A 12,505-nucleotide genomic window follows, 5' to 3' on the forward strand; every position below is an offset into this window, starting at 1 on the left:
ATGCCCACTTTCACCCACTTCTATTTAGCCTAGTTCTGGAAGTCCTAGCCAGAGCAATGAGACAAGAGAAAGAAATAAAGGGCATCCAAATCAGTAAAGAGGAAGTCAAACTGTCACTGTTTCCTGATGACACGGTTGTATACCTACAAAACCCTAAAGAGTCATCCCAAAAGCTCCTAGAACTGATATATGAATTCAGCAAAGTTTCAGGTTACAAAATTAATGTACACAAATCAGTAGCTCTGCTATACACCAACAGTGACCAAACTGAGAATCAAATCAAAAAGTCAACTCTTTTACAATAGCTGCAAATAAAATAAATAAAATACTTAGGAATAAACCTAACCAAGGAGGTGAAAGGCCTCTACAAGGGAAACTATAAAACACAGCTGAAAGAAATCATAGATGTCACAAATAAATGAAAACATATTCCATGTTCACGGTTGGGTAAAACCATTATTGGGAAAATATCGTACTGCCAAAAGCAAACTACAAATTCAATGCAATTCCATCAAAATACCATCATCATTCTTCACAGAACTAGAAAAACATTCTCAAAATTCATATGGAACCTAAAAAGAGCCCACATAGCCAAAGCAAGACTAAGCAAAAAGAACAAATCTGGAGGCATCACACTACCCTACTTCAAATTATGCTATAAGGCCATAGTCACCAAAACAGCATGGTACTGGTATAAAAATAAGCATATAGATTAATGGAACAGAATAGAGAACCCAGAAATAAAGCCAAATACTTACAGTCAACTGATCTTTGACAAAGCAAACAAAAACATAAAGTGAGGAAATGACACCCTATTCAACAAATGGTGCTTGGATAATTGGCAAGCCACATGTAGAAGAATGAAACTGGATCCTTATCTTTGACCTTATAAAAAAATCAACTCAAGATGGTTCAAAGATTTAAATCTAAGACCTGAAACCATAAAAATTCTACAAGATAACATGGGAAAAACCCTTCTAGACCTCAGTTTAGGCAAAGACTTTATAACCAAGAACCCAAAAGCAAATGCAACAAAAACAAAGATAAATAGATGAGACTTAAACTGAAAAGCTTCTGCACAGGAAAAGAAATAATTAGCAGAGTGAACAGATAACCCACAGAGTGGGAGAAAATTTTTGCAAACTATACTTCTGACAAAGGACTAATATCCAGAATCTACAAAGAACCTAAACAAATCAGCAAGGAAAAAACAAACAATCCCATCAAAAAGTGGGCTAAGGACATGAATAGACAATTCTCAAAAGAAGATATACAAATGGAAAAAATGAAAAAATGCTCAACATCACTAATTATCATGGAAATGCAAATCAAAACACAATCTACAATGTGATACCACCTTACTCTGGCAAGAATGGCCATAGTCAAAAAATTTAAAAAAAGTAATAGATGTTGGCATGGATGTGGTGAAAAGGGAACACTTTTACACTGTTGGTGGGAATGTAAACTAATACAACCACTATGGAAAACAGTGTGGAGATTCCTTAAAGAACTGAAAGTAGATCTACAATTTGATTCAGCAATCCCACTACTGGGTATCTGCCCAGAGGAAAAGAAGTCATTATACAGAAAAGATATTTGCACATACATGTTTATAGCAGCACAATTTGCAATTGCAAAAATACAGAACCAGCCCAAATGCTCCTCAACCAATGAGTAGATAAAGAAAATGTGGTGTGTGTGTATATATATATATATGGATGGAATATATATATATATGGAATATATATATGAATGGAATATATATATATGGAATATATATATATATGGAATATATATATGAATGGAATATATATATATGGAATATATATATATGGAATATATATATGAATGGAATATATATATATGGAATATATATATATATGGAATATATATATGAATGGAATATATATATATGGAATATATATATGCATGGAATATATATATATGGAATATATATATATATTTGGAATATATATATATGGAATATATATATATGGAATATATATATGAAATATATATATTTGGAATATATATGGAATATATATATGAAATATATATATTTGGAATATATATGGAATATATATATTTAGAATATATATATGGAATATATATATATTTAGAATATATATGGAATATGTATATTTAGAATATATATATGGAATATATATATATTTAGAATATATATATATTTAGAATATATATATGGAATATATATATATTTAGAATATATATATGGAATATATATATATTTAGAATATATATATGGAATATATATATTTAGAATATATATATGGAATATATATATTTAGAATATATATATATGGAATATATATATTTAGAATATATATGTATATGGAATATATATATTTAGAATATATATATGGAATATATATATTTAGAATATATATGGAATATATATATATTTAGAATATATATATGGAATATATATATGGAATATATATGTATTTAGAATATATATATATGGAATATATATATATATATATACACACCATGGAATACTACTCCACCATAAAAAGGAATGAAATAATGGCATTTGCAGCAACCGGGATGGAATTGGAGAACATTATTCTAAGTGAGGTAACTCAGGAATGAAAAACCAAACATTGTTATGTTCTCACTCATAAGTGGGAGCTAGGCTATGAGGACGCAAAGACACAAGAATGATACAATGGACTTTGGGGACTTGGGGGAAAGGGTGGGAAGTGGGTGAGGGATAAAAGATTGGGTATAGTGTACACTGTTTGGGTAATGGGAGCACCAAAATCTCAGAAATCACCGCTAAGAAACTTATTCACATAACCAAACACCATCTGTTCTCCAAAAACCTATTTAAATAAAAAGTAAATTATATTACTTTAAACAAATATTAAATAACCTTACAATGGACTCTAAGTGTTCAAGTGAAAGGAAGAATCACACATCTCTCACTCTAATGAAAAGCTAGAAATAAATGAATAAGCTTAGTGAGAAAGACATGTTGAAAGTTAAGATACGCCAAAAGCTAAGTCTCTTGTGATGAACAGTTAGCTAAGATATGAATTAAAAGAAAAAAAGAGTTCTTGGAGAAAATTAAAAGCGCCACTCCAGTGAACACAGGAATGATAGGAAAGCAAAACAGCCCTATTGCTGATATGAAGAAAGTTTTGTTGGCCTGGACAGAAGATCAAACAAGCCACAACATTCCCTTAAGCCAAACTCTAATCCAGAACAAGGCCTTAACTCTATTCAATTCTATGAAAGCTGAGAGAGGTGAGAAAACTGCAGGAGAAAAGCTGGAGGCTAGCAAAGGTTGGATCATGAGGTTTAAGCAGATGTTGTCTCCATACCATCAAAGTACAAGATGAAAGCAGGTGATAATATAGAAGCTGCAGCAAGTTATCCAGAAGATCTAGCTAAGATCTTTCCTGATTTGGAACAACTGATAAAGATTCAAAAGAAAAAGGAATTAAAAATCAAATTCTAAAAAACGATTTTAAATGTAAGCAATACTTGTTATTTTTCCCAGTTTAACATTTCTCCAGGAATGAAATTTAATGTTTTGAGCTGCCTTATAATGAAATGCATAAATAATTAGCATTTTGCCTCCAGAGGGTGATATTATCCAGCTAACTGGTGAAAGCACAATATTACATGTCATTTTAAATCAATCCCAAGTAGCTTTTTAAATGTAAGTCCCTAATTTTACAGCATCTTTATGTAAATTTTGGAAATAGATTTCTCTCCATCCTAGAAGAGCATCAAGTGTAATAAAGATTTTTAATGATATACCATCTGTTGTTAGAGCATATTATACAGACAAATGGATGTAAGTCTGGAAGTTACAAGTTGAGGGGCACTAAATGCATTTATTTGAGTACTATATTTTGAGTAGAAAGTGTCACATATGAAAATCACCATCCTCATAAGTTTACAGTTTTTGTTAAGTGCTACTACTAATGATGACATTGATGATGGTGTTGGGAGGAGAGTAAATGGTGATGCCAGTCTTGGGAAACATGTGTAAGACCATCTCAGGAAATTGTTTTTAGAGAAACATAAGTTTGAAGCCATATCCAACCTTCTGCCCTCAAATGACATCACTAATTTTGTTGCATATCTTACATAGGAAATTCTCTCTAAGATAATTTTTGATGCTTCAAAAAATCAAATTTACTCCTTAAGACTGAATATTTGACACCTCTAAGGATATGTATAAAAATGTATTGTAGGTGCCAATGGAAGTTGAAAACTATGGCAATGACAGCATTATTGGAACTTAGCCTCCTGGGATGACCATTTTGTATGGGAAGACATTCAGATGGATGCTTTGATAAAAACTGCTAGTTGTCCTCTACATCCATTTTCTTTTCATACATGGTAGTAGAATCCCTGATTTTTAGCTGGATACATGACTTCATGGAAGAAAGGCTACATTTCCTTGCCTCCTTCCAAACAAGATGAAATCATGTCACTTGGTTTTGGTCAATGGGATATAAGCAAAAGTGTTATGTGGCAACCTTGAATTTTCATTACTAGACAAACATCCATGCATTTTTTGCCCTTTCTTCTTTGTCCGTATCCTTTTCCTACAGGCTGAAATGTGACAAAATAGTTGGACTGAAACAGTTACTTTGGCCCATGAGATGATCTTGAGATTGGAGGTCACATAAATAGTAGAGCAGCAAGAGATATAATTCATATGCTTGAAACATTCATGGGATCCAGCCCTATGCAAGTCCTAGCCTGCATAACTTCAGGCTTTTATGTAAGAGAGAACTAAGCATACCTTTTCTGCAAGTAACAGTCATTAGGTGCCTCAGCAGCTCAAAAGGAACCTCACCCTATATAGTAAGTGTGAATAAGTTCCAGTGTGTTTGTTTAAAATATATACTTTTAGAATAACAGTACAAACTCAACATATAGTTTTAGAATAACAGTAAAAACAGAAGTGTTTTGTAATTTAATAAACTCAGTTATGCTTTATAGTCATGTTTGTGTATTATCATTTAAATACTAATTTTCAAAAAACTCTGGGAGTTGGGAAAAATATTGGAGTACACTGAGGTAGCCAGGAATGGGAGTAGTGGTAAGGAGAAGCTGCATTCCAGATTTCCTCGTACAGAGTTTAGGAGAGGATATGAGGCCTCTTATGTTTTAACTGAAATCTAGAGTTGCTCAGTTCCCATTTGTTAATTCTATCACAAATATCTATTTGGTGACCATTGTGCTATAGGCACTATTAGAGGGGATTACTATAGTGTAATGATTAAAACAGACAAGTTCTAAGTCCCATGGAACTTTTATTTTAGTGGGAGGACACAGATTGTAACGAGTAACCAAATAAATATATAATACGTGAGAGGTGATAAGTGTTATGTAGAAATTAAGCAGGATTAAGAGGTATAGTGGAAATGACTGTAGGTTAAGAGGGAAAGGGTGAAAATTCAGAGATGTTCTTTCAGTCAAGAACAAGGCAAGTATTAAACAACCTTATACTTAGGTCTACTGTTCTTAATATGTTCCAGCTCTTGCATGGTCACTGTTGAGCACACACGAGCAAACAATGACCACCTTCTTCTTATCCCAAGAGCAATATGAAACTTGTGATGGTTAATACTGAGTGTCAACTTGATTGGATTGAAGGATACAAAGTATTCATCCTGGGTGTGTCTGTGAGGGTGTTACTAAAGGAGATTAACAGTTGAGTCAGTGGGCTGGGAAAGGCAGACCCACCCTTAATGTGGGTAGGCACAATCTAATCAGCTGCAGTGTGACTAGAATATAAAACAGGCAGAAAAATGTGAAAAAGAGACTGACCTAGCCTCCCAGCCTACATTTTTCTCCCATGCTGAGTGCTTCCTGCCCTTGAACATCAGACTCCAAGTTCTTCAGTTTTGGAACTTGGCCTGGCTCTCCTTGCTCTTCAGCCTGCAGACGGCCTACTGTGGGACCTTGTGATTGTGTGAGTTAATACTTCATAAACTCATATATATATATATATTCCATTAGTTCTGTCCCTCTAGAGAACCCTGATGAATACAACAATCATAAACTTGGAATCTCCTTAGAGCTTGGATTTTAGGATGAGAAAGAGGAGATCCAATATTTTTTGTCTGTTTCAGGTTACTTTTAAATTCAAACACACATCTTGACAATAACATTGGCATTTTGTAAGATCCTAATCTGTGTTCACTATTATTATCCCAGAGATGATCCCACTCTATTATCCCAGAGATGATGCTTTTATTTCTCATCACTTTTATCAACTTTCGTGGATAGATTTTACAAATCTTTTGACACTGGGAAAGTAGTCCTATAACAAAAAGCACAGAATTCAAGGTGCGAAGAAAACTACATGTGTTTACAGGCAGTTTCAGTTCCAGACTACCACAATAAAGTGATTATCACAATAAAGTGCGTCAAATGAATTTTTTAGTTTCTCAGTAACTATAAAAGTTATGTTTACACTATACTATAGTCTATTAAGTGCTCAATAGCATTATGTCTTTAAATATATATATCTTAATTAAAAACACTTTATTGCTAAAAATGCTAATCATCAGCTAAGCCTTTAGCAAGTTGTAAAGGGTCTTTCTTCAATGCTGATAGCTGCTGATTAATCAGGGTGGTGGTTCTTGAAGATTGAGGTGACTGGCAATTTCTTAAAATAAGACAACAGTGATATTTGCCACATTGATTCACTCTTTAGTATATGAAAAATTTCTCTGTAGCTTGTGATGCTGTTTGATAGCCTTTTACCCACAGTAGAACTTCTTTCAAAATTGGAGTCAATCCTCTTAAACCCTACTGCTACTTTTTCATCTAAGTTTATGGAATATTCTAAATCATTTGTTGTAATTTCAACAATGTTCACAGCATCTTCACCAGCAGCAGATTCCATCTCAAGAAACCACTTTCTTTGCTCATCCACAAGAAGCAACTCTTTATCCATTCAAATTTAGCCATCTAGTCACATCATTAGACTTCACTTCTAATGTAGTTCTCTTTTTATTTTCACCACATTTGCAGTTACTTCCTCCACTGAAGTATTGAACCTCTCAAAGTCACCCATGAAGGTTGGAATCAATTTCATTCAAGCTCCTGTTAATGTTGATATTTTGACCTCCTCTCATGAATCATGAATGTTCTTAATGACATGTAGAATGGTGAATTCTTTCCAGAAGGTTTTCAGTTTACTTTGCCCATATCCATCAGAGGAATTCCTATCTATGGCAGCTATAGCCTTAAAAAACGTATTTCTTAAAATAATAAAACTTGAAAGCCCAAATTACTCCTTGATCCATAAGCTGCAGAATGGATGGTGTATTAGTCCATTTTTACACTGCTGATAAAACATACCCGAGATTGGGAAGAAAAAGAAATTTAATTGGATTTATAGTTCCACATGGCTGGGGAGGCCTCAGAATCATGGTGGGAGGTGAAACACACTTCTTACATGGTGGCAGCAAGAGAAAATTAGGAAGAAGCAAAAGCGGAAATGCCTGATAAACCCATCAAGTCTCATGAAACTTATTCAATATCACGAGAATAGCTCAGGAAATACCAGACCCCATTATTCCATTACCTCCTCCTGGGTCCCTCCTACAACACACGAGAATTCTGGGAGATACAATTCAAGTTGAGATTTGGGTGGGAACACCACCAAACCATATCATATCATTCTGCCACTGTCCCCTCCAAATCTCATGTCCTCACATTTCAAAACCAATCATGCCTTCCCAACAGTCCCCAAAAGTCTCATTTCAGCATTAACCCAAAAGTCTACAGTCCAAAGTCTCATCTGAGACAAGGCAAGTCCCTTCCTCCTATGAGCCTGTAAAATCAAAAGCAAGCTAGTTACTTCCTAGATACAATGAGGGTACAGGTATTGGGTAAATACAGGCTTTCCAAATGGGAGAAACTAGCCAAAACAAAAGGGTTACACAGCCCATGCAAGTCCAAAATCCAGTGCAGCAGTCAAATTTTAAAATTCCTTTGACTCCATGTCTCACATCCAGGTCATGCTGATGCAAGAGGTGAGTTCCTATAGTCTTGGGCAGCTCCACACCTGTGGCTTTGCAGAGTACGGCCTCCCTCCCAGCTGCTTTCATAGGCTGGTATTGAGTGCCTGTGGCTTTTCCAGGTGCACAGTGCAAGCTGTCAGTGGATTTAGCATTCTGGGGTCTGGAGGATGGTGGCCCTCCTCTCACAGCTCCACTAGGCAGTGCCCCAGTAGGGACTCTGTGTGGGGGCTATGACCCCACATTTCCCTTCCTCACTGCCCTGGCAGAAGTTCTCCATGAGGGCCCCGCCCCTGCAGCAAACTTTTTTCTGGGCATCAGGCCATTTCCATACATCTTCTGAAATATAGGTGGAGGTTCCCAAACCTCAGTTCGTGACTTCTGTGCACCTGCAGGCTCAACACCATGTGGAAGCTGCCAAGGCTTGGGGCTTCCACCCTCTGAAGCCACAGCCTGAGCTGTACATTGGCCCCTTTCAGCCATGGCTGCAGCAGCTGGGACACAGGGCACCACGTCCCTAGGCTGCACACAGCACGGGACCTTGGGTCCAGCCCATGAAACCACTTTTTCCTCCTGCTTCTCCAGGCCTGTGATGGGAGGGGCTGCTGTGAAGGTCCCTGACATGGCCTGGAGATATTTTCCCCATGGTCTTTGGAATTAGCATTAGGATCCTTGCTATTTATGCAAATTTCTGCAGCCAGCTTGAATTTCTCCCCAGAAAATGGGGTTTTCTTTTCTATCTCATTGTCAGGCTGCAAATTTTCTGAACTTTTATGCTCTGCTTCCCTTATAAAACTGAATGCCTTTAACAGTAACCAAGTCACCTGTTTAATGCTTTGCTGCTTAGAAATTTCTTCCATCAGATACCCTAAATCATCTCTCTCAAGTTCAAAGTTCCACAAATCTCTAGGGCAGGGGCAAAATGCCACCAGTCTCTTTGTCAAAACATAACAAGAGTGACCTTTGCTCCAGGTCCCAACAAGTTCCTCATCTCCATCTGAGACCACCTCAGTCTGAACCTTATTGTCCACTATCACTATGAGCATTCTGGGCAAAGCCCTTCAGCAAGTCTCTAGAAAGCCCCAAAGTTTCCTACATTTTTCATTCTTTTTCTGAGCCCTCCAAACTGTTCCAATCTCTGCCTGTTACCCAGTTCCAAAGTCACTTCCACATTTTCAGTTATCATTTCAGCAACACCCCACTCTACTGTTACCAATTTACTATATTAGTCTGTTTTCACACTGCTGATAAAGACATATCTAAGACTGGGAAGAAAAAGAGGTTTAATTGGACTTACAGTTCCACATGGCTGGGGAGGTCTCAGAATGATGAGGGGAGGTGAAAGACACTTCTTACATGGTGGAAGCAAGAGAAAATGATGAAGAAGCAAAAGAGGAAACCCCTGATAAACCCATCAGATCTCGTGAGACTTATTGACTATTATGAGAATAGCATGGGAAAGACCAGCCCCCATGATTCAATTATCTCCTCCTGGATCCCTTCCATAACTCTTGGAAATCTGGGAGGTACAATTCAAGTTGAGATTTGGGTGGGGACACAGCCAAACCATATCAGATAGTTTGTGAGCAGACATGAAAACAGCATTAGTCTTCTTGTACAGCATTAGTCTCCATCAGAGCTCATAGTTGACCAAGTGCATTATCAATGAGCAGTAATCTGCTGAAAGAAATCTTTTTTTCTGATCAGTATGTCTCAACAGTGGGTTTAAAATATTCAGCAAAGCCTGCTGTAAACAGATGTGCTGTCATTCAGGCTTCATTATTCCATGGATGGAGCACAGGCAGAGTAAGTTGAGCATAATTTTTAAAGGTTCTGGGATTTTCAGAATGGTAAATAAGCTCTGTCCCCAACTTAAAGTCACCAGCTGCATTAGCCCCTAACAAGAGAGTCAACCTGCCCTGTGAAGCTCTGAAGCCAGACATAGACTTCTTTCTAGCTATGAAAGTCCTAGATGGCATCTCCTTCAAATAGGAGGCTGTTTGTCTGCATTAAAAATTTGTTGTTTAGTGTAGTGATAATCATCAATGATCTTAGTTAGATCTTCTGAATAACTTGCTGCAGCTTCTACATCAGCACTTGCTTCATCTTGCACTTTGATGTTATGGAGACAGCTTCTTTCCTTATGAACTAGCTTCCTCTTCTAGCTTCCAACTTTTCGTCTGCAGTTTCCCCACCTCTTTTAGCCTTCATGGAATTGAAGAGAATTGAAGCCTTGTTTGGGATTAGGGTTTGGCTTAAGGGAATGTTGTGGCTTGTTTGATATTCTATCCAGACCAATACAACTTTCTCCATACAAGCAATAAGACTGTTTTGCTTTCTTATCATTCCTGTGTTCACCGGAGTAGCACTTTTAATTTTCTTCAAGAATTTTTTTTTTTGCATTCACAAATTAACTAATTGTTTAGCACAAGAAACCTAGCTTTTGGCCTGTCTTAACTTTTAACATGCCTTTGTCACTAAGCTTAATAATTTATTTCTAGCTTTTTATTTAAAGTGAGAGGTGTGTGACTCTTCCTTTCACTTGAACACTTAGACTTCCTTTCACTTGAACATTGTAAGGTTATTAAATCACTCAATTTCAATATTGTTTCTCCAGGAACAGGGAGGCCCAAGGAGAGAGTGAGAGATGAGAGAATGGCTGGTGCAGCTGTCAGAGCACACACAACATTTACATATTAAGTTTGCCATTGTACATAGGTGTGGCTCGTGATGTCCCAAAACAATTGCAATGGTAACATCAAAGATCGCTGATTACAAATCACTAGAACAGTTATAATAATAATAAAAAATTTTGAAAATATTGCAAAAATTACCAAAATGTGACATAGAGGCAGGAAGTGAGCACACGCTGTTGGAAAAAATGACTCCAACAGACTTGCTCAACACAAAATTGCCACAAACCTTTAATTGGTTAAAAATGCAACATCTTTGAAGCACAATAAAGCAAAAAAAATAAAATGAGGTATGCCTGTAGTGGTCATGCCATCCTACTCACTACCCAGATGTGGTTGAGCAAGTCACTAAGCTCATTTCTCCATATGTAAGATGAGACAACATTGACAAGCTTTTAGAGTTAAATGATATCTTTCCAGTGGAGGAATGTGAAATTACTAAAAGACCCTTGACACTGGCAGTTATTATTATATCTCTTGTTCTCTGAAGGACCAGGGAAAAGGACATTTTAGGGTGTTGAAATTCCTTGAAGCTCATGTGAATGCTGTGTGGGCAGGAAGAGCAGCAGCTTCTGGTAGGCAGAGTTTGAGTAAGCACATATTTGTTTAAACTTGTTTCCTTAATTTACTACAGCTATTACTCTCTGTCAGTAAGCACATATTTTTAACATTCTATGAATAATTGTGAATTAAAGGGAAATTTGTGGAACATACACCTATCTTTGTATTTCATATTTCTATACATATATATTAAATATTTGTCAACAAAAATGCAATGCAAGTATCTAAAAACAAAATTAGAAGATAATATCTAGCCAGGTGGAAAATTGCATCATATGTGACAAACAAGGTAAATAATCCCCAGCACAGAGGAAACTTTTAGACATGATTATGGAAGAGGTATATATCCCAAGAAAGTTAAGAAAGTATCTGAATTCACAATTTAAATAAAGGGCATATATGAGATATACGAGAAATGTTCAGATATATGGGAAATTTTCTTCTTCATTGATTATCAAAGAAAAGAAATTTACAGGTATGAGATGCTGTTTTTTTTCTATCTGCAAAGATTTTACAAAAATTTATTTTGAAGGCTGGGTGCAATGGCTCATGCCTGTAATCCCAGCACTTTGGGAGGCCAAGGCAGATGGATTGCTTGAGGCCAGGAGTTCCAGGCCAGCCTGGCCAACATGGTGAAACTCCGTCTCTACTAAAAATATACAAATTAGCTGAGCATGGTGGCACACACCTGTAATCCCAGCTACTTGGGAGGCTGAGGCACAAGAATCATTTGAACTCAGCAGGTGGATATTGCAGTGAGCTGAGATCATACCACTGCACTCCAGCCTGGATGGCAGAAGGAGACTCTGTCTTAAAAAAAAAAATTGTTTGTAAAGCAGTATGTGTTCAAGAGAAGGGAGAAATGGACATTTTTGTATACTGCTGGTAGGTGTATGAATTGGCATAGCTAGAGAGAATTTCGTAATATGAACAAAAAGTCATCAAAATGTTCAAATGATCAAAAAGACTTGAAAATGGAACTCTTTTGTTTTATTTCTATAAATTTATCTAGTTAGAAATAATACAAAATGCATGCAAAGTTTTATAAACCTGGATATTCATCAGAGTATTTTTTAGAAAAGAAAAGAAAGAAATCAAAATACCTAACCACAGGGTATTGATAAAATGAACTATGTGATTAATAGTAAAGCCACTTAATGGTATGGAAAATTTCTTTAAAATATTGTTAATATACATAACGTATAGTCACTAAATGAATACATGGAGAGA

The sequence above is a fragment of the Pan troglodytes genome, chromosome 2 (genome assembly GCF_028858775.2).
Source record: "Pan troglodytes isolate AG18354 chromosome 2, NHGRI_mPanTro3-v2.0_pri, whole genome shotgun sequence".
Classification (NCBI taxonomy): Eukaryota; Metazoa; Chordata; class Mammalia; order Primates; family Hominidae; genus Pan; species Pan troglodytes.